Source organism: Lutra lutra, chromosome 1 (genome assembly GCF_902655055.1).
Source record: "Lutra lutra chromosome 1, mLutLut1.2, whole genome shotgun sequence".
NCBI lineage: Eukaryota > Metazoa > Chordata > Mammalia > Carnivora > Mustelidae > Lutra > Lutra lutra.
In genome coordinates, this window is record NC_062278.1 from 146,618,888 (window position 1) to 146,646,748 (window position 27,861).

A 27,861-nucleotide genomic window follows, 5' to 3' on the forward strand; every position below is an offset into this window, starting at 1 on the left:
TTAATGTGACAGTCCAGTCACAGTAGTTTCATTCTGTTTCTCCAATGACACATGTCCCTCTAGTTCAACACTAGTTAACACTGTTTCCATTATCTTGTATACTGTGGTAGACAAAATGATAGCCCTCAAAGATGTCCATGTCCTAATCCCCAAAACCTGTATTGATTTTATATGAAAAGGGCACTTTGCAAATGTGATTAAGTTAAAGATCTTGAGACAATAAGATTATCTTGGATTATCTAGGTAGATCAATGTAATCACATGGGAGGGAAGAAGTTTGAAATCAGAGAGAAGGAGATATGAATGAGGCAGGATGTTTAGAATCAGAGGAAAGGAGATGTGACCACAGAAACAGAACTCAGAGTGCTGACATTACTGGAAAAGGGCTATGAGCCAAGGCATGTGGCGGTCTTCTAGAATCTAGAAAAGGTGATCTGTTCCTTAAACAGATTCTGCCCTAGAGCCTCCAGAAAGAATGAATCCCTGCTGACCCATTCTGAACTCCATAATTGTAAGATAATAAATTATGTATATTTAAGCCACTGTTTGCAGTAAAGTGTTACAACAGTAAGAAGAAACTTCCCTTTTCATTTTAACTCCTGTTGATCCTTCAGATTTTGATTCAAATATCACTTCCTCAGGGAAGAGCGTATCACTTCCCTTCCACTTTGGCCACAAACTCATTAAAAAAAAAAAGCCTCTATTACATTTTCACAGCATCCCATACTTTTCCTTTGAGACACTTAACACTCTTCGATAATTTGATTAATAACTGTGTGACTCCCAGCACTAGAAATTCCATGAGGGTAGAGTCTATGCTTTTTTCACCATTATATTCCCAGCATCTCACACTGTAATACCACAGCATTCAATAAATAATTGTTTAATGAACAAAGAAAGAAATGAAAGAAATAATTAATATAGGATACAACAATGACTTATAGCTCTAAAAGGGACATGCAAATATTGTCATTATAACTGGTTAGACCTCCAAATGAAAATGCTATCTATAAAAGGCAGCCTAATAGCATATGGCACATTATTCCCATATTAAGAGGCATCAGAAGTTTATAGTCAGAAACAACTTCACTGGTTAATGAGAAGTTGGAAACTCGCTCCTACTTTCTGTCTTATCTTCATTCTTCTCTTTCTAAGTCATGGCTTTTCCTTGTTTCCATCAGTTCAAATATATGAAATTGCCCTTATAAACCTATTAGTCAAGATAATCCTTGCTGTCGTGTAGTAACAACCCCCCAAATCTCAGTGATTTCAGACACAGATAAAATAACTTTTGTTTTGGCCAAGTCTGAAGAGGGTCAGCACAGCTGCCTTCCATTTGTTGACTCAAGAATTCAGGTTCCCTTCCTCTTGTGATGTCACCATTTCAGCCTGTGGCTTCTAAGGCTATCGTGTCAGGACAAGGCATGAAGTATGCACCGTCCTTGAAGTCCTTTGTCCAGAAGTCATTGATATCACTTCAACTCATAAGTCATTGACCTAAAGTTATCACCTGGGTCCAAGCAGACTACAAGGTCTGAGAAATGTAAGGAGCACGGAGAGTATTTGGTGAGCATTGCTATTTTGTCCACAGAGACTATGTATACATGCTGTTTTGAGCAATGTTTCATTGCAATATAAATTGAAATGTTGCTTCTCAAGTAATATTTTAATGCATTTAAAAGTTCCAGCTCTTCAAGGAAGCAGTGAGGTGACTCATTTTGTAAAGAATCTTTTGTGACTAATCACTTCAAATATGTCTCTTTTTACGTTGGCTTTTCTTAAAGTGGTATAATCATTGATGTGCTAGAGCTGGCTCATACTGGCTCAGGAAGCTGAGTTGGCACATCTCTTCCAACTCCCAAGTTCATGTTATATAGCTTGAATTTGGCCATAGTGAGGATTAGCTAAACTATAGAAGTCAGCAAATGCTACAGATCAGGACTTCCTTCATTTTTTTCAAAGAGCCAATTGTTAAACATTTACAAGTATACCACTGTATACACTGGTAGTCAAATGACTGTTTGGCCTTCGAAATCAGATTGTTGCATAGTATTACAATAATTGAGTTCTGAAATTTTAAAACCAAATTATGTTTTTGTGCCTAGGTGTCTGTGCATACACGCACACATGTGTTCATGGTTTGCAATGCAATGTAATAAAGGGTTCTAGGAGAAGGGTTAGGAAACCAAAGGTCTATTCCGGATTCTGCCACAATCATTCATGAGACCTTAGCCAAAATGCTCAATCTCTCTCAGACACAGGGTTTGGTTTGGTTTTGTTTTAATATAAAGTAAGGGAATTGTACCAGCTGACCTCCTATCTTGTTTTGATATTCGGGATTCAAGTCCCAGGCTGAGTTAAGTCATAATTATCACACACTGCATTAAGATTGAAGCCAACTAAAAGCACCTAATTGTTTCAGGGTCAAAATTTATTCCTAAATGATTCTGTTGGTTTGTGTTATCTCTGTAAGAAGTATGTGCATACAACACAAAAATATGTATGAAAGAATGGTGCTCTGTTACTGTAAGTTAAGTGAAAGATTTGCACTGCAAGGGATTCATATTGTAAGCTCTGTCATCTTGAGGATTAATCTACTACAATTGCAGCATTTTCTTTCCTTTTAGATAATGCTCTTAAATCAGTCTTTATTTCAGTTATCTATTGCTGCTTAAAAAAACCACTGCTAAACTCAGTGGCTTAAAACGTAAACGACTTTACTATTTTCACAATTTTCTGGGTCAGGAATTCAGACACATGGGATCCAGTGGGGATGCCAGATAGTATCCAGCCAACAGCTAAGCTCATCTGGAGAATCCAAGGCATCTTTATTTTCTAGACTGGTGCCTTGACAGGAAGAGATAGAGGACTAGGCTCACTTTGGCCCCTCTCTTTCATGCCAGGAAGGTAGTCAGACTGCCACATGGTGACTCAGGGTTCCCAGAAATCAAAGCTAAAACTGCCAGTCCTCTGAAAGTCTAGATCCAAACTGCCATGGTGTCACTGGTGACATAGTCTACTTGTGAAAGCAGTCATAGGTCTGTCCAGATTCAGTAGGAATAGGTTCAAATAATTTGTGGTCACTTTAATTTGTAAAATCAAGACATATCTTAAATGCTATCAGAGCTTCTTGAAGACCCTCTGTAATCCTGTTCTCCCCTAAATACACAACTGCCCCCAGTTATGGTAGAGAGATCAACTACTACTATATTGTGCCTTGCTTCTCTATATAAACCTTGCAACACTTAGCACAATCTTGATATATAATAGTTTGTACAAAAATATGTTAATTATATCAGTACATTTAAAAATGTTGTCTGTCTACAAAACTGTATAGGTTATGGCTAGTGTATTAGTCAACGTTCTCCAGAGAAACAGGACTACTAGGATGTATTTTTATATATATAAGATACATACATATATATATATATGATATATATGCATACATAACATGTATAAGATAATATACATAAGTACATATAAATGTATATTTGTATACATACACATATAAGATATATACACACATACATATATATGTGTGTATGTATGTACATATATCCTATTGGTTCTGTTTCTCTGGAGAACCTTGACTAATATACTAGCCATAAGATAAATATTTTGTCTATCTTATCTTGTAGATCTCATATTTATGCATATAAATAAACATATTATATATATATATGAAGACATTTATTATAAGATATTGGCTCATCCAATTATAAAGGCTAAGAAGTTTTGCCATCTGCCATCTGTAAGCTGGACACCTTGGAAAGCCGGTGGTATAGTTTGAAGGCTCATAAGTTATAATCAGTTATATAGCACTCTTCACTATCAGATTGATAAAAAAATTTTAAAACTGGACAGTGTTGGGGTGCTTGGTTGGCTCAGACAGTTAAGCATCCAACTCTTGATCTCAGCTCAGGTTATGCCCTCAGGGTGGTGAGTTTTAGCTCCACATTGGGCTCCATGCTGGGCATGGAGCCTCCTTAAAAAAAAGTAAAAACTGGACAGTATTATTAGCAATAATGTGAAGAAATGGGAATTTCTGGTAGAATTTAATTTGGTATAGTTTACAGGCCAATTCAGTGGTATTTATTGAAACGAAAAATTACATACCTATTGTGACCTAGTAATTTCACTTCTCATTAACCTCCCTTATTCTATACAAAGTGAAATATTTTGATATTGTCAGAATTATTGACAAAGTCACACATTTTATCATATTTTTTATTATCAGTTAAATAAAATGCTCAGGTTACTAACCATGACCTGCAAATTTTGGCAGGAAGGTATCATCTTTAATATGTGCATAAATTGACATGTTCTGCACAATTACATAAGCAACCACATTTAAAGTTACAAAGATTATGTAGCATTATGCATAAGCATGAAAAAACCCAGAAACAACCTAAATGACCTTAAATAGTGGAGGGGCTAAACAAGATATACTATGGTACATGTACATAGTATTATATATATTATATATATATATATTATATATATATAATATATATATATATATATATATAGTATATGTACTATAGTCTTAGTTAAAAGAATAGGATAAACAAAGTGAGGGTTGCTGGGGAGAGGTGGATAGGGAGAGGGTGGTTGGATTATGGACATTGGGGAGGGTATGTGCTATGGTGAGTGCTGTGAATTGTGTAAACCTGGTGATTCACTGACCTGTACCTCTGGGGCTAATAATACATTATATGTTAATAAAAAAATAAAAATAAATAAATAGGATAGATTTATGTGTACTAACATGGAATGGTCTCCAGCACAAATTGTTGAGTGCAGAAGAACATAGTGGAACATTATATACAATGAAAACCTCTTTATAATAGATCCTGGATATCAGCCTTTTGTCTGTACTGTCATTTGCAAATATCTTCTCCCATTCCGTGGGTTGCCTCTTTGTTTTGTTGACTGTTTCCTTTGCTGTGCAGAAGCTTTTGATCTTGATGAAGTCCCAAAAGTTCATTTTCGCTTTTGTTTCCTTTGCCTTTGGAGACATATCTTGAAAAAACTTGCTGTGGCTGACATCAAAGAGGTTACTGCTTATGTTCTCCTCTAGGATTCTGATGGATTCCTGTCTCACGTTGAGGTCTTTTATCCATTTTGAGTTTATCCTTGTGTATGGTGTAAGAGAATGGTCGAGTTTCATTCTTCTACATATAGCTGTCCAATTTTCCCAGCACCATTTATTGAAGAGACTGTCTTTTTTCCACTATATATTTTTTCCTGCTTTGTTGAAGATTATTTGACCATAGAATTGAGGGTCCATATCTGGGCTCTCTACTCTGTTCCACTGGTCTATGTGTCTGTTTTTATGCCATGCCATTCTGTCTTGGTGATCACAGCTTTGTAGTAAAGCTTGAAATCAGGCAACGTGATGCCCCCAGTTTTGTTTTTCTTTTTCAACATTTCCTTAGCAATTCAGGGTCTCTTCTGATTCCATACAAATTTTAGGATTATTTGCTCCAGCTCTTTGAAAAATACCGGTGGAATTTTGATCAGAATGGCATTAAAAGTATAGATTGCTTTAGGCAGTATAGACATTTTAACAATGTTTATTATTCTGATCCAAGAGCATGAAATGGTCTTCCATCTTTTTGTGTCTTCTTCGATTTCTTTCATGAGTGTTCTGTAGTTCCTCGAGTACAGATCCTTTACCTCTTTGGTTAGGTTTATTCCCACGTATCTTATGGTTCTTGGGGCTATAGTAAATGGAACCGTTTCTCGAATTTCCCTTTCTGTATTTTCATTGTTAGTGTATAAGAAAGCAACTGATTTCTGTACATTGACTTTGTATCCTGCCACATTACTGAATTGCTGTATGAGTTCTAGTAGTTTGGGGGTGGAATTTTTGGGTTTCCCGTATAAAGTATCATGTCATTTGTGAAGAGAGAGATTTTGACTTCTTCATTGCCAATTTGGATACCTTTTATTTCTCTTTGTTGTCTGATTGCTGTTGCTAGGACTTCTAATACTATGCTGAACAAGAGTGGTGAGAGTGGGCATCGTTGTCGTGTTCCTGATCTCAACGTGAAGGCTGTGAGCTTTTCCCCATTGAGGATGATATTTTGATAATTGCTGTGGGTTTTTCATAGATAGATTTTTTGAAGTTCAGGAATGTTCCTTCTATCCCTATACTTTGAAGTGTTTTAATCAGGAGGAGATGCTGGATTTTGTCAAATGCTTTTTCTGCATCAATTGAGAGGACCATGTGGTTCTTCTCTCTTCTCTTATTGATTTGTTCTATCACATTGATTGATTTGCAAATGTTGAGCCACCCTTGTAACCCAGGGATGAATCCCACCTGGTCATGGTGGATAATCTTTTTAATGTGCTGTTGGATCATATTTGCTAGGATCTTGTTGAGAATCTTAGCATCCATATTCATCAGTGACACTGGTCTGAAATTCTCCTTTTTGGTGGGGTCTTTGCCTAGTTTGGGGATCAGGGTAATGCTGGCTTCATAAAAAGAGTCTGGAAGTTTTCCTTCTGTTTCAATTTTTTGAAACAGCTTCAGGAGAAGAGGTGTTATTTCTTCTTTGAAAGTTTGGTAGAATTCCCCAGGGTATCCATCAGGTCCTGGGCTCTTGTTTTTTGGGAGGTTTTTGATCACTGCTTCAATCTCGTTACTAGATATCGGTCTATTCAGGTTGTCAATTTCTTCCTGGTTCAATTTTGGAAGTTTATAGTTTTCCAGGAATGCATCCATTTCAACAGACAAAAGGCTGATATCCAGGATCTATAAAGAACTTCTCAAACTCAACACACACAAAACAGATAATCATGTCAAAGTGGGCAGAAGACATGAACAGACACTTCTCCAATGAAGACATACAAATGACTATCAGACACATGAAAAAATGTTCATCGTCACTAGCCATCAGGGAGATTCAAATTAAAACCACATTGAGATACCACCTTACACCAGTTAGAATGGCCAAAATTAGCAAGACAGAAACAACGTGTGTTAGAGAGGATGTGGAGAAAGGGGAGCCTTCTTACACTGTTGGTGGGAATGCAAGTTGGTGCAGCCACTTTGGAGAACAGTGTGGAGATTCCTTAAGAAATTAAAAATAGAGCTTCCCTATGACCCTGCAATTGCACTACTGGGTATTTACCCCAAAGATACAGATGCCGTGAAAAGAAGGGCCATCTGTACCCCAATGTTCATAGCAGCAATGGCCATGGTCGCTAAACTGTGGGAAGAACCGAGATACCCTTCAATGGATGAATGGATAAGGAAGATGTGGTCCATATACGCCATGGAGTATTATGCCTCCATCAGAAAGGACGAATACCCAACTTTTATATCAACATGGATGGGACTGGAAGAGATTATGCTGGTGAAATAAGTCAAGCAGAGAGAGTCAATTATCATATGGTTTCACTTATTTGTGGAGCATAAGAAATAACACAGAGGACATGGGGAGATGGAGAGGAGAAGGGAGTTGAGGGAAATTGGAGGGGGAGATGAACCATGAAAGACTATGGACTCTGAAAAACAATCTGAGGGTTTGAAGGGGCGGGGGGGTGGGAGGTTGGAGGAGCCTGGTGGTGGGTATTATGGAGGGTACATATTGCATGGAGCACTGGGTGTGATGCATAAACAATGAATTCTGTTACACTGAAAAGAAATTAAATTAAAAAAGAAAAAGAAAACCTCTTTAAGTTAAACAAATAGACAGAAAAACAATACTATAAATTGCTAATGATTTTGTAAATAATGATATATAAATGCAAAGAATAAGTTCTGGAAGGACATTTATAAAGCTATCAACAGTGGTGATAAGAGAAGTATTGAGAGTAGGGGCAGAAATCAAAGCAAGGATTAAAGGGACTTTAGCCTCATCAGCAATCGTTTAATCTCTATGAATACAATATATTATTCATAATCTAAAAAAGTAAAAATAAGTGGCAAAATTAGCCAAAAAATTTTTATTTCAAAAATTTGAAATGGGTAGATTACTATTAGTAACAAGATGAGGCATATTTTTAAGTAGACAAAATAAAATTTAGATCATTACATGTAGCATAACTTCATTTGGATAAAAAGAGAGAGAATGACTATTCTCTAGATACATATTGCCTTTAAGTGGCAAATGCACGAAACGGAAAGATTCCTACCAACTGTTAATGAAGGTGACTTTGTGTGGGAAGGGAGTTAAAGTGAGAGGCAGAACAGGCAGGGGGAGATTTACTTATCTTAATATGCTTCGGTACTATTTTAATTTTTATAATGAGCATGTACTATTTCTTTAATTAAAATAGTAAATTCAGGGATGGCCTACATGGCTAGTTATAAAACATCCAGAATTTCATACCTACGCCTCAGATTATTTCCAGGTCTTACTTTTGTGTAAAAGATGGAAGCATTTATGTCTAAGGGACTGACTTTGAGTTCATGTGTTCAGTCAACAGACAATAGCCTCCATGGTTTACATGTGCGCGGACTGGCTTTCTTCATTATGAATATAGGAAATAAGCATATGCAATTATTCTTCTGTAAGCATTGGGGACAATGCCCTAAGAAGGACACATTACATTACATTGGTTTGTAACTTTCCCAGCAAAAGGTGTAAAAGCTGAATAATCTGATCCAAACCAAATTATAAGGTGTGTACCAAAAGACACTGTATTGACTGTTCAATCTCTTTTTTATTAACATAGGCACGAAGGGATAAATATATAAACTGACAACCATTACTGTTCTACTCCCTTATGCCCAAAAGAAAAACAAAAGAAAAAGATTTTACAAAAAAACGTTTGTTTTGATGGTATCAAATGTGGTAGGAAGAACCTCTTCCTTTTAGTCGTTTCCTGTTTGTCAGCTTTCTATCTAGGTGTCAGGTTTAAATTTGGAACATGCAATATGCAGTGAATTTATCTCAAGCAAAGGACAAAAAAAAAGAGAGAGTGAAAGAGAAGAAACAAAACTTCAGATTACCCATCTGAAAACAAAATATATTTAACATATAAAGTAATATTACCTTTTCTGGTTATAAAAGCCACTATTCTATAAATGGAGTTAATTTGCATAATGCCAATCAGTGCCATAAATAAATATGGCTCTAATTGTTTATGAATTGTTAGACCGTGATTTGAAACTTGATTTGGAAAATGCCGGCATTAACAGATTATAAAATAAAATCGATGATGAAAAGTGTTTGATTCCAAAATCAGGAGAAGTCAAAAGTGAAATATCAAGAGCAAAATTAATGTAAGACTCTCCAAAAAGAATGATGAGAAATGAAAGAATATTCTAACAGAAAACAAGGAATACAAAGCACTGATTAAATCATATGATTGTTATGAGAATTCACTGATACAAAAATGAAGTTCCTTCTTAGCTAATATATGGAGGAAAGGAAGGGAGGAAATCACCATTAGACCCACTAATGATTGACCCAAGGAAGAGTAAAAGAGAATTCTCTCAGTGCATGTGTGTATCTACCTAAACAATATGGAGGACAACCACACCTGGAATTTCCAGTATAATGACTGTTGATTTATTTTTAACTATGATATCAGTGACACCATAAAAATGCACAAAGCTTAAGTGCATAGCACAATTAATTTTTACATATGTATGCATCCATGTACCATCTCCCACACCAAGATAAAAAATATTCCATCACCTCAGAAGATTTTCTTAAGCCTGTTTCCAGTCAATTCCTCTTCCCATGGAGGTAGATAGCCACTCCTGTAACCTTTACCATTGTAGCTTAATTTGCATGTCCTTGAACTACTTAGCATAAATGGGAACATACAATATGTAGTCTTTAGTGTCTGATCTCTTTTTATTGGTGAATGATATTTGCGTTGTTCCTATTTTGAGATCACAATGAATGAAGCTACTGCGATCATTCTTTAAAAGTGTTATGGTTCACCGCTGGTGGTCATGTACAGTTCCCATTGATCATAGAATCTGTGAATTAAAGAAAAAGGTTTCTCAACCTATAACGGTGAAACAGAGATTAGATGGCCAAAATAAACAAATCCATCCAAAAAAGGGAAGGAACAGAAAGTACCTAGTGTTTATAGGCCCGTAGCAATCCACTCAGTTTATGGCACCACTTTAATCCCTTAACTGGGGCCCAATTCTGCTCCCTTGTAAAGGGATTATTGTCACGGCCAGTGCGACAAATCGACCAGGAAAACGTGAGGGCTAAGAGGATGGTGAAAAGAAATTAAGAGACAAAGAGATGGGGGCAAGAGGGACACTGAGGAGGATGTCCAACAGTGCCAAATTTATTCCACATCTTACAATCATTTATAAGGCAGACCAGAATAGGAGGAGTAATACATCAGTACCTAGTCAGATGACCCAAGTTTCTATAACAAGTTTACCTTAACTACAAGCAAACCTCGTGTCAGGTAGTTTCAGCTAAAGCCATTAGCAAGACAATCAACCAGGGAGTGGGTTATGGGTGGTACAGAACAACAAGGACCAACTAAGAATTCATGACCCTGACCACATTGTTCCCTTCTGTAGGGGGAGTATGTGGGAAGTCACGTAGGCGAGCGCACAACACATAGCACAGACCCTTTTCTCAGTGTACTCAACTTTCCCGTCCTTAACCTTATCAAGGTGTCCGGACTTTGAAGGAGACACAAGTCAGGGCCTGGTTTGATCCTCGACTCCAACCATGCAGTAGCCTCCAACAGATTATGATTGGTTCTTGGCTTTAATGTTTGGGCTCTTGACCCCTCCCTTTGAATCATGATTTCTCATCCATAAAAAAAAAGACTTTGTTTACACCAATATAGCTCTCTTGGCCTCCTTCTCACTCACAGAAGTTAATTTTATACTATCTCTGTCTCTTTCATTCCAAGCTGTTTTGATTCCTTTAATAACTTTGTGGGTTTCTTATATCAATTCATAATAAACTCCAGTAAACAAAGTCACACTCCCATTTCTTTCTGAGACAAGTCCTTTTATACCTGCACCATGTGTAAGGCTGATATAGAAAAATACCCTCAAAATTCTTGAAAGCTTTATCATTTAACTGAGAGGATCTATGAAAGCCTACACTAAACCTTCCTGAAATCCTCCTAAAGGGTCTTACAGCTACATATGTGAGATATTTACCCTGAGGCTATGCTCTACTGATGACTCTGTATTTGATCTTGCTATTTATTACTTTGAAAATCTTTTGCTGGGAGACACTGCCTATAGAAAACAGTTTTATTTTCAAGCCCAGCAAGTCCTGGATATATTATAATTCTTCTAAATTTGACTCAAAAAAGCATAATAGTTTCTTCTTCATTTCCTCTCTCTTTCTTAAGTTATCATAATCAGTAGAAGAAGCCAATTGGCACTTTCTGCACTCCTCCTGGAGATCTTCACACCCAAGCCCATGAGTACCTTAAGTTTTACCCTTTTGAATTTCCAAATCTCCAGAGGCAACACTTATAGCAAACTGTGCCACTGCATAGCAAGCATCCTTTCTTCCTCATCTTCAGATAACCTTTTCTGCAGTGTCATAGGAGCCCTCAGCAGTGGCCTCGGGAGGCTCTTTGAGATTACATTTACAATACTTTTGAGGCCATACCAGCATCCACCGAGTCCCAAAGCCCATATCACATCTTAAGGTTTTTGTTGTAAAGCACCTCCTTTCCATTTGCTGCACAAGAAATTGCACCAAAATGTAATGGCTTCAAACAATAGCAGTTTAATTAAACTTCATTATTTTGTGGGTCAGGAATTTGGGTAAGGCTCAGTAGAGTGACTTTTCTGCTCTATGTGACATTGACTGAGACCACTCAGAGGTTTTCAGCTGTTTGTTTGGAGAATCCAAGAGAGCTTCCTTGCATATCTGAAGGACTTTGTTGTGGATGGCTGGAAGTCTGGGCTGAACTGGAGTGTCTGCACATGGTTCAACCCTCTAGAAGGCTCTGGTATGTGTCAAAATTATTCAGAAGAATGTCGTCAAAGACAGGTATAAAGAGAAGATTTATGTCATCCACAGGGCCTTCTCTGGCTTAGACTACTCCAAAGAATAGAAGAGGTCATTTGCTTCATGCCCCAGAGAATCATTCTGTTTAAGAACCAGCTCTAAATTTAAGAGGAATTTCACACTATTGGATGTTTTGCCCCCCCAATTAGAGCACCTATAGACAATGAGGCCGTCCAATGTATGGTTCCAAGGAGCACATTTTAAAATGTGTGTGGTGCTCTTAGGAAACATGCTCTTATTTTTGAAGCTGGTCAAAACATTGAAAATCTTAAACCTTAAGATCTGAAGTTTCCTGGGAAATACATCTTAATTTCCCAGATACCAAGACCGCCTCTCCTTCTAGGTGTTTGTGTTTTTTCTCTCCCAGGTCCACAGATAGGCAAGCAATAGGGTTGAAATAACACCCAATGAGGACATGGCATTCTCTTTCCTCAAGAGGCATGCCCAATCCAATAAAGATAGAGTTTACTTTTCTGCAATGTCTTTTATAAGAAAAAGTCTCTGTCCAGATCACTTTTCACCATCTTCCTTTCAACTATTTTTCTTGCAAAGGTTGGCCTAATATTGCAAACTCATCAGTGAAGCTGGTAGGCCCAAGCTTTCTCAGGAAGTTTCTGGTTAATTCAGGCCTTCCAGGAAAGTAAAAATAAGCCTGAGAACTAAAGTGTCCTCAATCTAAGTGGGGCCTTGGTGATAAAATGGTCATTCTAATTCACTAAATGGAGAGTGTATTAGCATGGAGTTTGGAATTTACATTATAGAAGAGTAACTAAGTATGAAATGACAAGATTGCTTAGAAATATAAGAATATTGTGCTACTTTGTCTAACAAACCAATGATATTTGGTTTTTATCTCATTTTCTTGCTATCAAAAACCCTTGACATTTGCTTTTCTGGTGTCATACCCAAGAAAGACCAAGAAAGAAGAAGCAGTTTGGGGCTATGTATTTACAGTAGGAGGCACTTAGAGAACAAGGTTGTTGCTCAGGGGTCTGCAAGCTTGTCTTAACATCCATACAGAACCACACCTAGGAGAATGCCTTCACCCGCATCTCTGAAAAAAGAAGAAAGCAGAAAGCTTATGACATGGTAGAAACATTTTCTGAACAAGAGAAATAATTTTTTGTTCATTTTCAGTCCTTGGTTTACATCATAAAGAAGACTTGTAGGATATTAAAGATCAATTGCACCAGGTTAATGTAAAATCAAAGCTAATACTGATCTAGGAGTGAGGAATTATTAGCTTTCATGATGGATCAAAACTTGAGCATATCTTTACTTCAAAACAATATGGAGTTACAGATAAACTTCTATCCCTTAGTCTCTCTTTTCAGTCACAATACCCTATACATCAAAGCTAACAACTCATTGAGATAGAAAAATCAGTCTCCAAAGAGATGGTGAGCCAGATTCAAAATTAGCAAACTTAATTAGGGTCAGAGAACAGCAAAACTAAAAGCTGGCTGGACAGTTTATTGCTATTATAATTATAATAATAGTACTATTATTATTTTGAGTTACTAGTGTGTTCAGAAGCCTCGAGGTATTTAATTAACCTTTCAGAAGACAAGTCTAAAATGTCTGGCTTTGTCGTAATGAAGTTACAGCTGTTGTTAAAATCTGATAGAGCTCTGTTCCCTTTCTAATTTCATGAGAAACTGATTCATTTATAAAATGCCTCCACTTCACTCATTCATTTCTAACCAAAGAGATGCACTAATCCACTCAGGAAACAATTCTTGTGATAACATAGGAGATCAATTGTTTTATGAAATAAAATTAAAAGTGTAAATGTGGTTAACATTTTAAAGGTACGTCAATTGAAAGTACTCCTTGAACTCATTTGACCAAGTATTTTTTTTTCCATTTTTTGAAATCACACCTGTGCTAAGACATGCACTCTCTTCCTCTATCTGGTAAGCACAAGGTGTGGGAACTTGTGCAATAGATAATTAATCTCTATTGCTATCTATAGTTTCATAGTTAACACTGTCTTAGCAGAAGTGTGAAAACACATTCACACCTTTGAAAATGGATGATTAACTAATCAAATGACAATATGAATGTTAGACAGAAATACAGAAATGACTGCAAGGTAGAGCTATTTATGATTATAACATTCTATTTAGTTTTTAAGGGTGGATTGTTCAGTGTAATCTGTGCTCCTCAAACATCCAAGCAGATTCTCAACTTTTTAATTGCATGAGTCCTCAAAAAAAATGAATAAAATTTCATATTCTTCCCTAATTAAGCAATTTTTAATATGAGACTTTAAGAAGGAGGAATTATGTTTCAAGACCATAGGCAAGGAGGAGCGAAGAAAGGAGAATCACATTTGAGTGAAGAGTCGAGTTATTTTTTTACTCTGGACGTTGTCATTTCCATTTAAAATGCAGACTAAGCTGAATAAATAATTGAATAGTTAGTTCTCTTTTGATAGTCTGATGTATAGAAATCCAAGCCAGGAGGTAGGCCCATTTGCATTATTTTGTTAATTTTTTCGGTTTACTTGTGTGTTCTCTTTAAGAAATGATAGTCAGGAAAAGGCAGAGACACTGTTGAAGGAATACAGATCTAAGTACTAGGGCTTTAAAAGTATTCTGTGCACATTGTATTAAAAGCCTTTAGATAAAAATATTTACCCATATTTATATTCTTAAAGCCAAAGTGTATATTTGCAACGCATATCACTTACTGCCTCATAGTGTGGTATTTTAAAGACATGGTAACTCCTCTGTAATACCTTGAGATCTGGCTACATGTCTGATTCATTATCCCAGCCCAATTTAGCCCAGTGCTGTATATTGAGTGGACATCCCTGCCTACTGAAGCAAGCCTAAATAGTAAATGAGGAGAAAAGTAATGTTATAAAGTTACATTTTCATGGAAAAACTTGATTATTAAAAGAGTAAAAAACGTGATTTTTTTCAGTTCATGAATTAGTCGTACATTTCCCTGTTACATACAAAAAAATTCTATTAATTAGCAATAGTTTATTTATCAGCACTAAATAAATCCACTGTCAGCCGTTCAACCTTGTAGTTCCTATTACCCCACCTTGAATGTGGCTGTGGGTGTAGGTGTATGCATACATCTATTCTCCCTCTCCAAGCGGGCTTCTGTCTCCATTTCTTTACTGAAACTATTCTGAAAAAGGTCTTCCCCATCTTTCTTTACCTTGACTTTGCAGCAACATTTGACACCACTAAATAATCCTTCCTTTTGAAACATTGCCTTCTCTTGTTTTCCATGCCAACACATGCTCCTAATTTTCCTCCTACATCTCTTCTTGGGAGATCTCATTTACTCCCGTAGACTCAGTTATTATGTATATATTCTTATGCCTACCAAGTTTAAGCCTCTAGCCCAAATATCTCTTCTCACCTTCATTCCATGCACTTATATGAAAGTATGTACACACACAATACTACACATATGCATGCAAACACACACACACTCAGGACATCACACACCTGTCCCTCACACCTATTCCTTCACTATGTTTCCCTCTCTCAGTAACATCAGTTACCCAAATAGAAAGCTGGGTGTGATCCTTTACCCTTCTTGTTCCTCAACATCTAATCTCTCAACATATCCTATTCATTCTACCTCCCAGTGTATCTCAGATTCATTGTCTCCTGTCCATCATAGTCGCAGCAACCATTATCCTGAGTTATTTATTGCAACATCCTACTAGCTAGTCTTCTTGTCTCCAGTCTTGCCTTCTTCTGTTCCTTTTCATACTGTACTCAGATTTTCTGCAGTGGTCATTACACTTTTTTGCTCACAAACCACCCTTAGAATTTTTGAAAAATATATATACTTTCTTACTATTTTTTAAGTTCACATAAAATTATTTTACTGTAAAATTAGATAATTCCAAAGGGTGGAATATCCAGTATGATGCCACACAGATACAAAAAATAAAACACCTGTGTCTTCTTTTGAATAGATCCAAATGAATTTAAATGATAAGATTTGATGCCTGTCATTGTTCTCTTAGAAATACACAAAAAAGTTCCTCTCTAACAACTGGAAATGTCAGGGGTTTGATACTTTTTCCTTGAACTTGTACTTCCACTCCATTTTTTTCCCTACAGTTTTTATCCTAAAGAGTAATTTTTAGTCCTGGTTGATCATCCTACCACAATGCAGAAAAACATATATATAAGTCAAAATGTTTAAAAATTTCCTGTGACCATAAGGAAAAATTTCCTGTGACCTAATATTATTAGGTTCTTATAGGTTGAGTTAGTGTTATACTTATCTTACAATATAATTGATGAAAACATCATAAATATATTACATATTTAGAAAAAAATTTTCACACATGAAAGTAAAATTTTATAAGAAAATGACTTTTTAATGAGATAAATAAGTCTTTTTTTTAAAGATTTTTATTTATTTATTTATTTGACAGTCAGAGATCACAATTAGGCAGCAAGGCAGGCAGAGAGGAGGAAGCAGGCTCCATGCTGAGCAGAAAGCCTGATGCGGGGCTCGATCCCAGGATCCTGGGATCATGACCTAAGCTGAAGGCAGAGGCTTTAGCCCACTGAGCCACCCAGATGCCCCAATAAATAAGGCTTTTTTCTATCAGTTTATGTGTCTATGGATAAACATTATATATCTCTGGAATGATAAAGCATTCATAATAACTTCTATGCCCATATTTGGCCTTATAGATATAATTTTTGAGAAGGTTTGATTCCCTAATAACTAGTGGGCCAGGAAAGAACTTTATTATACCAATGAGGACTCATTTCTTTAAACTCTTTTCAAGCAATATGCCAAAAAATATATGATATGATATATAATATAATATAATATATTATGCAATGATATATATATACACTATAAATATAAATATATACAATAATATATATAATATATATCATGTTTTTTTTAACATTGATATATCAGTTGAAAACATGATTAGATCCTCCTTCATCTTATACAAAGCACAAACTTGGATGCCTCTTAGTGAAAGGACATTTTACCAGTTACTAGTGTTATTTTCTTGGCCAATGCCTGAGATTGTACCAAAAACTTTAATAAACTTTATTAGGCATTCTCCTGAGGACTCACCTACTCCAAGCCCATTAGCCTCAGCCATGAGCTTAGGGCACATTTTATTAAAACCACACACACTCAGGACCCACCCAGCTGCCAGGTACATAGCAGCTTCCATGTACCCCACCAAGCCACAAAACCACACCCAGCCACCCACTTCCAACCATTGTCACACACTGTGACCACTCTCACACCCCAGGCTGCCCCACAGAACTTCAGGGGATCCATAAAAGGGCTATTAACCCAGCTCAAATTTGCTAACACCACTGGCCTACTCCCAAGTTCTGGCAGGCACATCCCCTCAAGGCTGATCTGGCTGGGTTCCACTAACAGCACAGAGAGTAAGCATAGCCCACAATAGGCAGAGAGTCAGTGCAGATGACTGAACTAAAAGGAAAAGTGACTCAGACATAATAATAGGACATAAGCAATACATGTCAGATACTCTTCCAAAGTGCCAGTCACTGGTAGACAGAAGACACTGCACTGGAGGGCACCCTTCTGCATAAAGTTGCTCCTTTTTCCTTTTTTTTTTTTTTTAAGATTTGTTCATTTATTTGAGACAGGGAGAGAGCACAACATGAGGAGGGGGAGGGGCAGAGGAAAAGAGAGAAGTAGACTCCCCACCAAGCAGGGAGCCTGAAGTGGGGCTCTATCCCAGAATTCTGAGATGGAGACCTGTGTGAAGGCAGACACTTAACTGAGTGGGCTGCCCAGGTGCCATATAAAATCACTACTTTCAAAAACAGAAGATATACCTGACTTTCTTAACACAGAGAAACAGACACAGAGGCAGACAAAAATGAGGAGACAGAGAAATTTATCCCAAAGGAAAGAGTGGGACAAGGCTACAGCCAAGTGAAACAGTTACAAGTAACTTGCCTGATAGAGACTTTAAAGCAATGGTCATCACTCACTGGACTTAAGAAAAGAGTGGAAGACATGAATGACACCCTTAACACAGAGACAAGGAATAACATAGCAGAGTTGAAGGGCTTAATAAATGAAATGAGAAACACATTTGACGGAATGAGCAGCAGCAGGGAAGAAGAACAGGAACAAATTAGTGACCTGGAAGACAGCATAATGAAAAGTAATCAAGCTGAACAAAAGAGAAAGAAAAGAATCATGCAAAACAAGAATAGACTTGGGGAACTCAGTGACTCCATCACATGTAATGACATTTGTATCATAAGAGTCCCAGAAGAAGAGAGAGAAAAGGGGGCAGAAAATTTATTTGAAGAAATAATGGCTGAAAACTTCCTGAATCTGGTGAAGGAAACAGATATCCAGATCCAGGAGGCACAGAGACTTGCCAACAGAATCAACAAAAGCAGACAGACACTAAGACATGTTCTAATTAAATTTGCAAAATACAGTGATACAGAAAACCTCTTATAAGCAGCAAGACAAAAGAAGTCATTAACTTACATGGGAAAACCCATAAGGCTAGCAGGAGATTTTTCAACATGTACTTTGCAAACCAGAAGGGAAAGGCATGATATATTCAAAGCGCTGAATGGGAAAAGTCTGTGGACAAGAGTACTCTATCCAGCAATGCTATCATTCAGAATAGAAGGAGAGGTCAACAGTTTCCCAGACAAACAAACCCTAAAGGACTTCATGACCACTGAACCAGCTTTGCAAGAAATTTTATAAGGAACTCTTTGAGGGGGAAGGAAGACCAAAAGTAACAGTTTGGAAGTAGGAAACACAAAAGCAGTATCAATGACCATTTCTGTAAAATATCAGTCAAGCAGTTCTCAAAAACAGAATATAAGCATAATAACACATACCTAAGACATGGGGAGAACAGGAGAAAATAATGGGTTCAAATTAAATGACCATCAACTCAATATAGACTGCTACATGCAGAAAAGGTTATGTACAAACCTAATGGTAACCGTGTATCAAAAACCACTCATGAATATGCAAAGAAAAAAGAGAGAAATCCAAATATATCACTAAAGAAAATCAGCAAAACATGAAAGAAAGATAAGAAAGGATCACAGAAAATCTTCAGAAATAACCACAAAACAAGTAATAAAAATGACAGTACACACATATCTATCAGTAAATACTTTGAATGTAGATGGACTAGTCAAAAGACATAGGGTGACAGAATGGATAAAGAAACAAGACCCATCTGTATGCTGCCCACAAGGGACCCATCTTAGACCTAAAGACACCTGCAGATTCAAAGCGAGAAGATGGAGAAACACCTATCATGCAAATGGATACCAAAAGAAACTTGGAATAGCACTACTTCAGACTAAATAGACTTTAAAACACATACTGTAGCAAGAGACAAAGACACTATATAATCATAAAGGGGACAATCCAATAAGAAAATATAGCAATTGTAAATATTTATGCACCCAACTTAGGATCACCCAAATACATAAAACAGTTAATACCCAACACAAAGGAAGTAATCAGTAATGTAATAGGAGGGGATGTTTACCCTCCACTTACATCAATGGACAGATCATTTAAACAGAACAGCAACAAGGAAACAACAGCTCTGAATGACACACTAGACCAGATGGATTTAGCAGATATATTCAGAAAATTCCATCCTAAAATAGCAGAATACATAAATTCTTTTCAAGTGCATGTGGACATCCTCCAGACTAGATCACATATTAGCCCACAAACCAGCTTCCACAAGCTCAATAAACTCAAAATCAAACCATGCATCTTTCCTGAGCACAATACTATGAAACTAGAAGTCAACCACAGAAAAAATCTGGAAAGACCACAAATACATGGAGTTTAAATAACATACTACTAAACAATGAATGCATCAACCAGGAAATAAAAGAACTAAAAAAGTACATGGAAACAAATTTTAAAAAAAATCTGAAACCTCTGGATGAAGCAAAAGCAGTTCTAAGAGGGAAATTTATAGCAATACCTCCATGAACAAGAAAAATCTCAAACAAATGAACCATAAACCTAAAGGAGCTAAAAAAGGAACAACAAATGAAACCTTAAACAAGAAGAAGGAAGGCAAAGAGAAAGATTAGAGCAGGAATAAATGATATACAAACTAGGAACAAGAAAAACAACAACTAACACAATAGGACAGATCAATGAAACCAGGAGCTGGTTCTTTGAAAAAAAAAAAAATCAATAAAATTGTTAGACCCTTAGCCAGACTTATCAAAGAGAGAGACAGACAGACAGAAAGACAAAGGATTCAAATAAATAAAATTACAAGTGATAGAGGAGAAATAACAACCAGTACCACAGAAATACAATCATAAGAGAATTTTATGAAAAACTATATGCTAATAAATAGTATAACCTAGAAGAAATGGAGAAAATCTCAGAAACATATAAACCACCAGAACTGAAACAGGAGTAAATAGAAAATTTGAGCAGACTGATAGCCAGCAAAGAAATTGACTCAGTCATCAAAAAGTTCCCAAGAAACAAAACTTGAGGAACAGATGGTTTCACAGTGGAGTTCTACCAAACATTCAAAGAAGAGTTGATATCTATTCTTCTCAAACTATTCCAATAACATGCTAATGGAAGGAAAACTTCCAAATTCATTCTATGAGGCCAGCATTACCCTGATACCAAACCAGACTAATGGACCACTAAAAAAGAGAACTACAGACCAAATATGATAAAGATAGACCTAAAAATTCTCAATAAGGGGCACCTCGGTGGCTCAGTGAGTTAAGCCTCTGCCTTCGGCTCAGGTCATGATCTCAGGGTCCTGGGATCGAGCCCTGCATCGGGCTCTCTGCTCAGTGGGGAGCCTGCTTCTCTCTCTGTCTCTGTTTGCCTCTTTGCTTACTTGTGATCTCTCTCTGTCAAATACATAAATAAAATCTTTAAAAAAAAATTCTCAATAAAATACTAGCAAACCACATTCAACACATTAAGAAAAATCACTCCCCATGATCAAGAGGGATTTATGTGCTTCAGCATTCACAAATCAATGTGATACATCACATCAATAAGAGAAAAGATAAAAACCATATGATCATTTCAACAGGCACAGAAAAAGCATTTACAAAGTTCAACATCTATTCATGGTAAAAACCCTCAACAAAACAGTTTTAGAGAGAACATACCTCAACATAATAAGGCCAAATGTGAAAAAAACCCACAGCTAACATCATCCTCAATGGGGAAAAACTGAGAGCTTTTCCACTAAGGTCAGGAATAAGACAAGGATACCCATTCTCACCACTTTTATTCAACATAGTACTGGAATTCCTAGCCATAGCAATCAGAAAACAAAAGGAAAAAAAGGCACCCAAGTCAGTAAGGAAGAAGTCAATCAGTATTTGTGGATGACATGATACTATATATAGATACTATATATAGAAAACCCTAAAAACCATAAAATTGCTAGATTTGATAAAAACAAATTCAGTTAAGTCACAGGATACTAAATTAATCTACAGAAATCTGTTCCTCTTCTATGCACCAATAATGAAGCAGCAGAAAGAGAAATTAAGGAAACAATCTTATTCACAATTGCACACCAAACAGTAAGATAAGATACCTAGGAATAATCCTAACCAAAGATGTGAAAGACCTGTGTTCTGAAAAGTATAAAATCCTGATGTAAGAAACTGAAATGACACAAAGAAATGGAAAGGCATTCCGTGCTTATGGATTGAAAGAACAAATTTGTTATAACATCTGTACTACCTATAGCAATCTACACATTTAATGCAACCCTTATTAAAATACCAACAGAATTTTCACACAACTAAAATGAACCATCCTAAAATTTGTATAGAACCACAGAAGACCTCGAGTAGCCAAAGCAACCTAGAAAAAGAAAAGCAAAGCCGAAGACATCTAAATTCACCTCAAGTTATATTACAAAGCTGTAGTAATAAAAAAAGTATGGTACTGGCACAAAAATAAACACATAGATGAATGGAACAGAAAAGAAAACTCAGAAATAAACCCACAACTATACGGTCAATTAATCTTCAACAAAGCAGGAAAGAATATGCAATGGTAAAAAGACTCTCTTAAATGGTGTTGGGAAAACTGCATATGGCAGTCAGCATATTGCTAAATAAAGCAAATGGACCACTTTCTCACACCACACACAAAAATAAACTCAAAATGGATGAAAGACTTAAATATGAGCCCTGAAACTATAAAAATCCTAGGAGAGAACCCAGATGGTAATGTCTTTCACATCAGCTGTACCAGCTTTTTTCTAAATACGTTTTCTGAGGCAAGGGAAACAAAAGCAAAATAAACCATTGAGACTACATCAAAATAAAAACCTTCTGTACAGCAAAAGAAACAATCCACAAAATGAAAAGACAACCTACAGAATGGAAGAAGATATTTACAAATGACATATCCAATCAAGGGTTAGTATCCAAAATATATAAAGAACTGATATAACTCAACACCCCAAAATTAAATAATCCAGTTGAAAAATGGACATGAACAGACGTTTCTCCAAAGAAGACATCCAGATGGCCAAGAGACACATGAAAAGATGTTCATTGTCACTCATCATCAGGGAAATGCAAATCAAAACTACAATGAGCTATCACCTAACACCTGTCAGAATAGCTAAAATCAACAACACAAGAACAACAACTATTGGTGAGGACATGGAGAAAAGGAATACTCATGCACTGTTGGTGGGAATGCAGACTGGTGCAGCCACTGTGGAAAATAGTATGGAGGTGCCTCAAAAAGTTAAAAATAAAACTACCTCATGATCTAGCAATTGCACTACTTGGTATTTACCCCCCAAAATTAAAAAACACTAATTCAAAAGCAGACATGCACTATGTTTATTGCAGCATTATTTATAACGGCCTAATTATAGAAGCAGCCCAAGTGTCCGTTGAAGTGGAGATTAAGGAGTGCACTTGTGATGAGCACAGAGTGATGTATGGTTTTGTTGAATTACTATAGTGTTACACTTGAAATCAACATTATACTGTATGTTAACTATATTGGAATTAAAATAAAAACACTAAAAAACCTTATCAGATGACAATTTTATTCTTTTATTTAGAGGCACCTTATTTGTGAATTTAAAATTACTCAAATCTAGGCTTTATATTCACTTAAATTCATAAATTTCACATATGTATTAAATTCCACATCTTGGGATATTTTCTGCCTTCTGTTCAAAAAAGACCTTTACATTTGTGCCAAAGCTCGGTTTTCTAGGTCATTTCTCGATGCTTTAAAAATCATGACAGGTAGGGACAACTGGGTGGCTCAGTGAGTTAAGGGTCCACCTTAGGCTCAGGTCATGATCTCAGGGGACTGGGATTGAGCCCCATATTGGGCTCCCCACTTCACAGGGCTTCTGCTTCTCCCTCTGCCTGCTGCACCCCATGCTCAGGAGCTCTCATTCTCTCTTTCCCTGTCAAGTAAATAAATAAAAATCTTTTAAAAAATCATGACAGATAGACATAAAGATAGGCTCTTGAGAATTATTATATATAGATAGTGTGGTAATATTTCATGGCGGAAAAAAAAAACAGAATTAGAGCAGCAAATCCACATTTGAGATACTGGACTTAATCACAATAAGCTAATACTGATATTAGGTTCAGAGTGTCAGATTAATGTTCTTTGTAAAAATTAAGAGTAAACAGAAGAAAAGATATTGCCATATATTAATGATTTGGGTTCATTGCATTATACAGAGTAGAATCTACAACACATTTCCTTGCAGTTATTCCCATAATAAATACTGGGAGTAATGAGTAGATGACTAAAGATATTGATGAGACACACAGAACGAAAGACATGGTCCAAGCAAAAATTTCAGACGTGTTCACAATATTCAATAATCCCTTATAAAGGATAATGAAATTGTTTCTCCACAACCTGAATAAAAATATAAAACATGAAGTTAACTTTGTCATATGTTCCTTTTACTGAAGCTATAAATTCTGTTGAAAATAAATAATTTTCCACTATTTTCTCTCTGAAATCAGGCCAAATATACAGCTGAAGCTGTATATTTGTATAATATATAATATATAATACTGTAGATGTATATATAATATATACAATATATAAAACTGTATAAGAGGTAAATGAGAATTCTTTCACTGGTGCTTTCTCCTTACTGACGAGGATGAAAATGTTCAGAAGGCACACCTTGTTACAGGTTCTTATTTTCTAACATGCTTTTTATAATTCTTATTTTCTAACATGCTTTTTATAATTCTAAAAATTGTTTAGATTTTCTAAAAATCCAAGGAATTTGCCTGGGTGAAATAAAGTGCCATCTTCATCTATGTTTTTGACCAAAATTCTCTTTCTTTGCTCTTTCCAACTTCTTTTCAGGAAGAATGCATTCTTTGGTAATAATTCAGGAATGAAATGGACAAAATTATTAAGTTAAAGTTTCCACTACTCCTGTATCTCCACTGTGCACTATACCTGACTTCAAAATATTCTAAGACTGTTTCTGATACATGTTTTATGCTTAATGAAACTATTTTTAAACAAGAGGAAATCTCAAATCTATAAGTAGATTTACTGTGTCTTGAGAAATGAAGACTTCACCAAAATCAGTATTTAGATTTGTCCATTTTTTGGAGCTCCTGAATAACCCATCAGAGCAAGAATCAGAATAAGTGAGAGATAGGTCTCTTCTGTGTAAGGAGAAAGAAGGACAGACGAGAGATATACCAGGGAAAAGAACCCTGCATGAAGCCTTCACTGCAAGTGTATGCTTTCTCAGGAGGGTCCCCTTTAAGAAAGAGTACAAAAGGAAGTGGAGGACATGAACATTGATTATCTAAAATTGGTTATGCCCGTGACCTCTGGAGCCCCACTGAATGAACCTACCATATTGGAAGTCTTTTGTTTTAAAATGTAATTTCAGACCACTTCATTCTTTATCTCATGAGTGGCCTCTCCTTCTCAGGACCAATGCCAACCCTGTTAATGTCATCTGTAGGTGAAGGGGCCTGTGTCTGCAACTTCACGGCTTAGACTTGCTCTGAAGCATCAGCCAGACTAAACTTCCTTAGGTTTTTAAAACCCATCAGGATTTCTGTTGGGTTTAGCACATGCTTTCCTGAACCTAGAACATTTTTCTCTTCCCTTTCCTATTTTTTAGCCTGACTTACTTCTATTGATCTCAAATTTTAAATGTTATGACCTCTCACCTTCAGCTCCACTCCATCATTGGCTGGAGTCAGCATACCTCCTATGCACATATGGCCTAATCTCGGTAAAGCCCCACCCACTTCTCAACTTTATTATAAGAATTAAAAACTTGCTTCTAGATACAAAGATCCTGAGGGCCATCAAGTACTGTTTTATTTACCACTGTTTGACCAAGACCTATATCGAATGCCTAGCCTAATAATTCAATAGTGGGCATAGTTTTTCAACAGACATGAGAGAATTTACAAATTCAAATAAATTTTGACCTTCAAAGTGATTACTTCAGCCAACTATCAGCTTCAGCTATTACTCAAAAACAAGTAAAACTGTCACCACGTGAAACATTAACACAAACCAGTTATAGTGTTCCTAGATATGCCAAGAAATCTGGGTTCTAGGCTGGACTTTGGCATGAATTCATTTTCCATTGGGCAAGTTGTTTAAGATCTACTTATCCCTCTACTTCAAAGTCCTGTAGCTTCTTGCCACTGTTTTACTTTAGTGAATTCAGTAGCCAAACTTAGGTGTGGGCTATGAACAGAGACGGAGATGCCTCACTTGTATGATAAGATACCTCATGGACAATAGAGTTCTCCATCTGTAAATTAATCAGGTATCTTATTTCTTTTTCTATCTTTTTTAAATATTTTTTTATTTTTTTATAAACATATAATGTATTGTTAGCCCCAGAAGTACAGGTCTGTGAATCACCAGGTTTACACACTTCACAGCACTCACCATAGCACATACCCTCCCCAATGTCCATCATTTGAATTTGAGTCCTTGACTGTCTTATCAAACTGATGAAAAAATTTGATAAATCTGTATCAGTTCTTTACCACCTAATTGGTTTGGTAAGAAGTTTGGTATTGAAGAGAAGATAGACACAAATGAAATTGAAGCTTTTAGATTACTGTGGGTTTCATAAAAATTAGGTTTCATTATTCCCGTTTAAAACAAGTCACTATTTATGTCCTATCTTGAGAAACTTGATGAATTTGCCACGGAATACTGTATCTTGGAATTCTCTACTGATTTGAGAGAATCATGTCATGTAAGTGTGTTTCTGTGGGTTTTTTTTAAATGTTCAATAAGTGATTTGAGTCATCTTTTAAAACATGTTAGACAATTAAGAATTAAAAGTATAAAACCTGTTAAAAAGAAGGAGAATAACAGATGACAGGGACCTGGGATGAATTAATTTATGAAGTTTAGCAATTAAATAGTGCAAGTTTCCTGGCAGCTAAGATGTGATGGAAAATTCGCTGGCTAACTCCGTTCTGAGTCTAATAAAAGAACATGCACTGACTTGTTCTTTCCTAGACAGACTCTTTTTCTACTCACATCAAGTCATAGACAAAAATCTAACACAAATATTACCCAACTCTTAATATTTTTTGTAGCTTCTCAGTTACTGGTGAACAGGAAGTTTGGGTCATCGGACTCGTTATATCCTTATATTCTCTAATACACTGCCAAAGAAATCAGTGCAACTTATTTGCTTCTTAGTCAAGAATTTAAATCATAATATCCAATTATTAATAGTTATCAGTGGGCAAATCATCCATTAATAGGATGAACTAAAGAACATTTTTATTTTTATTTCATTTATTTATTTATTGAGAGAGAGGGAGCTAGAGCTCAAGGGGAAGGAGAAGGGCAAAGAGAGGGGGAGAGAGAGAATCTTAAGCAGGTTCCATGCTCAGTGTGAGCCCAATGTGGGGTTTGATCTCACAACTCCGAGATAATGACCTGAGCTGCTTAATTGACTGAGCCACCCAGGAAACCCATAAAGAACATTTTTTTTTAAAGTGCCTTGCAGTTAATATGAGCTTTTTGACCTTTCTCATCTATTAAATCTAATGATAGGTATAGGAGTACCTATTATATTTTTATTTAAAACATTTAATAATAAAAAATAAATTTCTAATTTCTAATGCGATGAAAAATGCAAACATTGAAGGATCTTTTTTTCATGATATTTGTATGAATAAAGAGAAACTTGGGAAATTTTCCAGTTCTCAGTGTTTAGATTATAGGCCCACGACAAAAAGTACTGACATCCTAGTGCCATTTTATATTTGTGGAATCAAGTACGTGTCTAAAGAAGGAGTTTATGGGGCACCTGCGTGGCTCAGTTGTTAAGCGTCTGCCTTCAGCTCAAGTCATGATCCCAGGGTCCTGGGATCAAGCTCTGCATCGGACTCTCTGCGCACCGGGAAGCCTGCTTCTCCCTTTCCCACTCCCCCTGCTTGTGTTCCCTCTCTCACTGTGTCTCTCTGTGTTAAATAAATAAAATCTTTAAAAAAAAAAAAAAAGGAGTTTATAACCATGAGGAAGTGTTCTGGACAGAAAATGAAGTATCTCAGAAAGGTTTTAGGGCTCTATTTTACCCTTCCTTGAAAGAGTTACTGCTTATCAGAAACCTCCTGTAAATGGAATGAATGAGGCCCCAGAGGGATAGTGGTAAGTGGGAAAGAGTGGGATTATAGAGTCAGGTTAGGCCAGATGTAGTCCTGGAAGGCCAGGAGTTTGGAAAACCTGTGGAAACTCTGGGGTCATTGTAGGGCTTTCAGTAAGCAATACTGTGATGAGTTAGCAAAGGTTGTTAAAAGGCATAAACTAGCTGAGGTGCACAGAATGAACTGGAGAAAAGTCTGCA

The 27,861-nt window shown here is 36.4% G+C and overlaps 1 long non-coding RNA gene across 2 annotated transcripts in view; it reads left to right on the top strand.

Moving 5' to 3' along the window:
• The first annotated feature begins 1,419 nt into the window (after positions 1 to 1,419).
• LOC125085413 (uncharacterized) overlaps positions 1,420 to 27,861 on the top strand; it is a 38,575-nt gene continuing 12,133 nt past the window's right edge. For both annotated transcript variants that reach the window (XR_007122923.1, XR_007122928.1), the window contains exon 1: positions 1,420 to 1,566. This is a non-coding gene — a long non-coding RNA (uncharacterized LOC125085413). The remainder of the gene's footprint in view (positions 1,567 to 27,861) is intronic.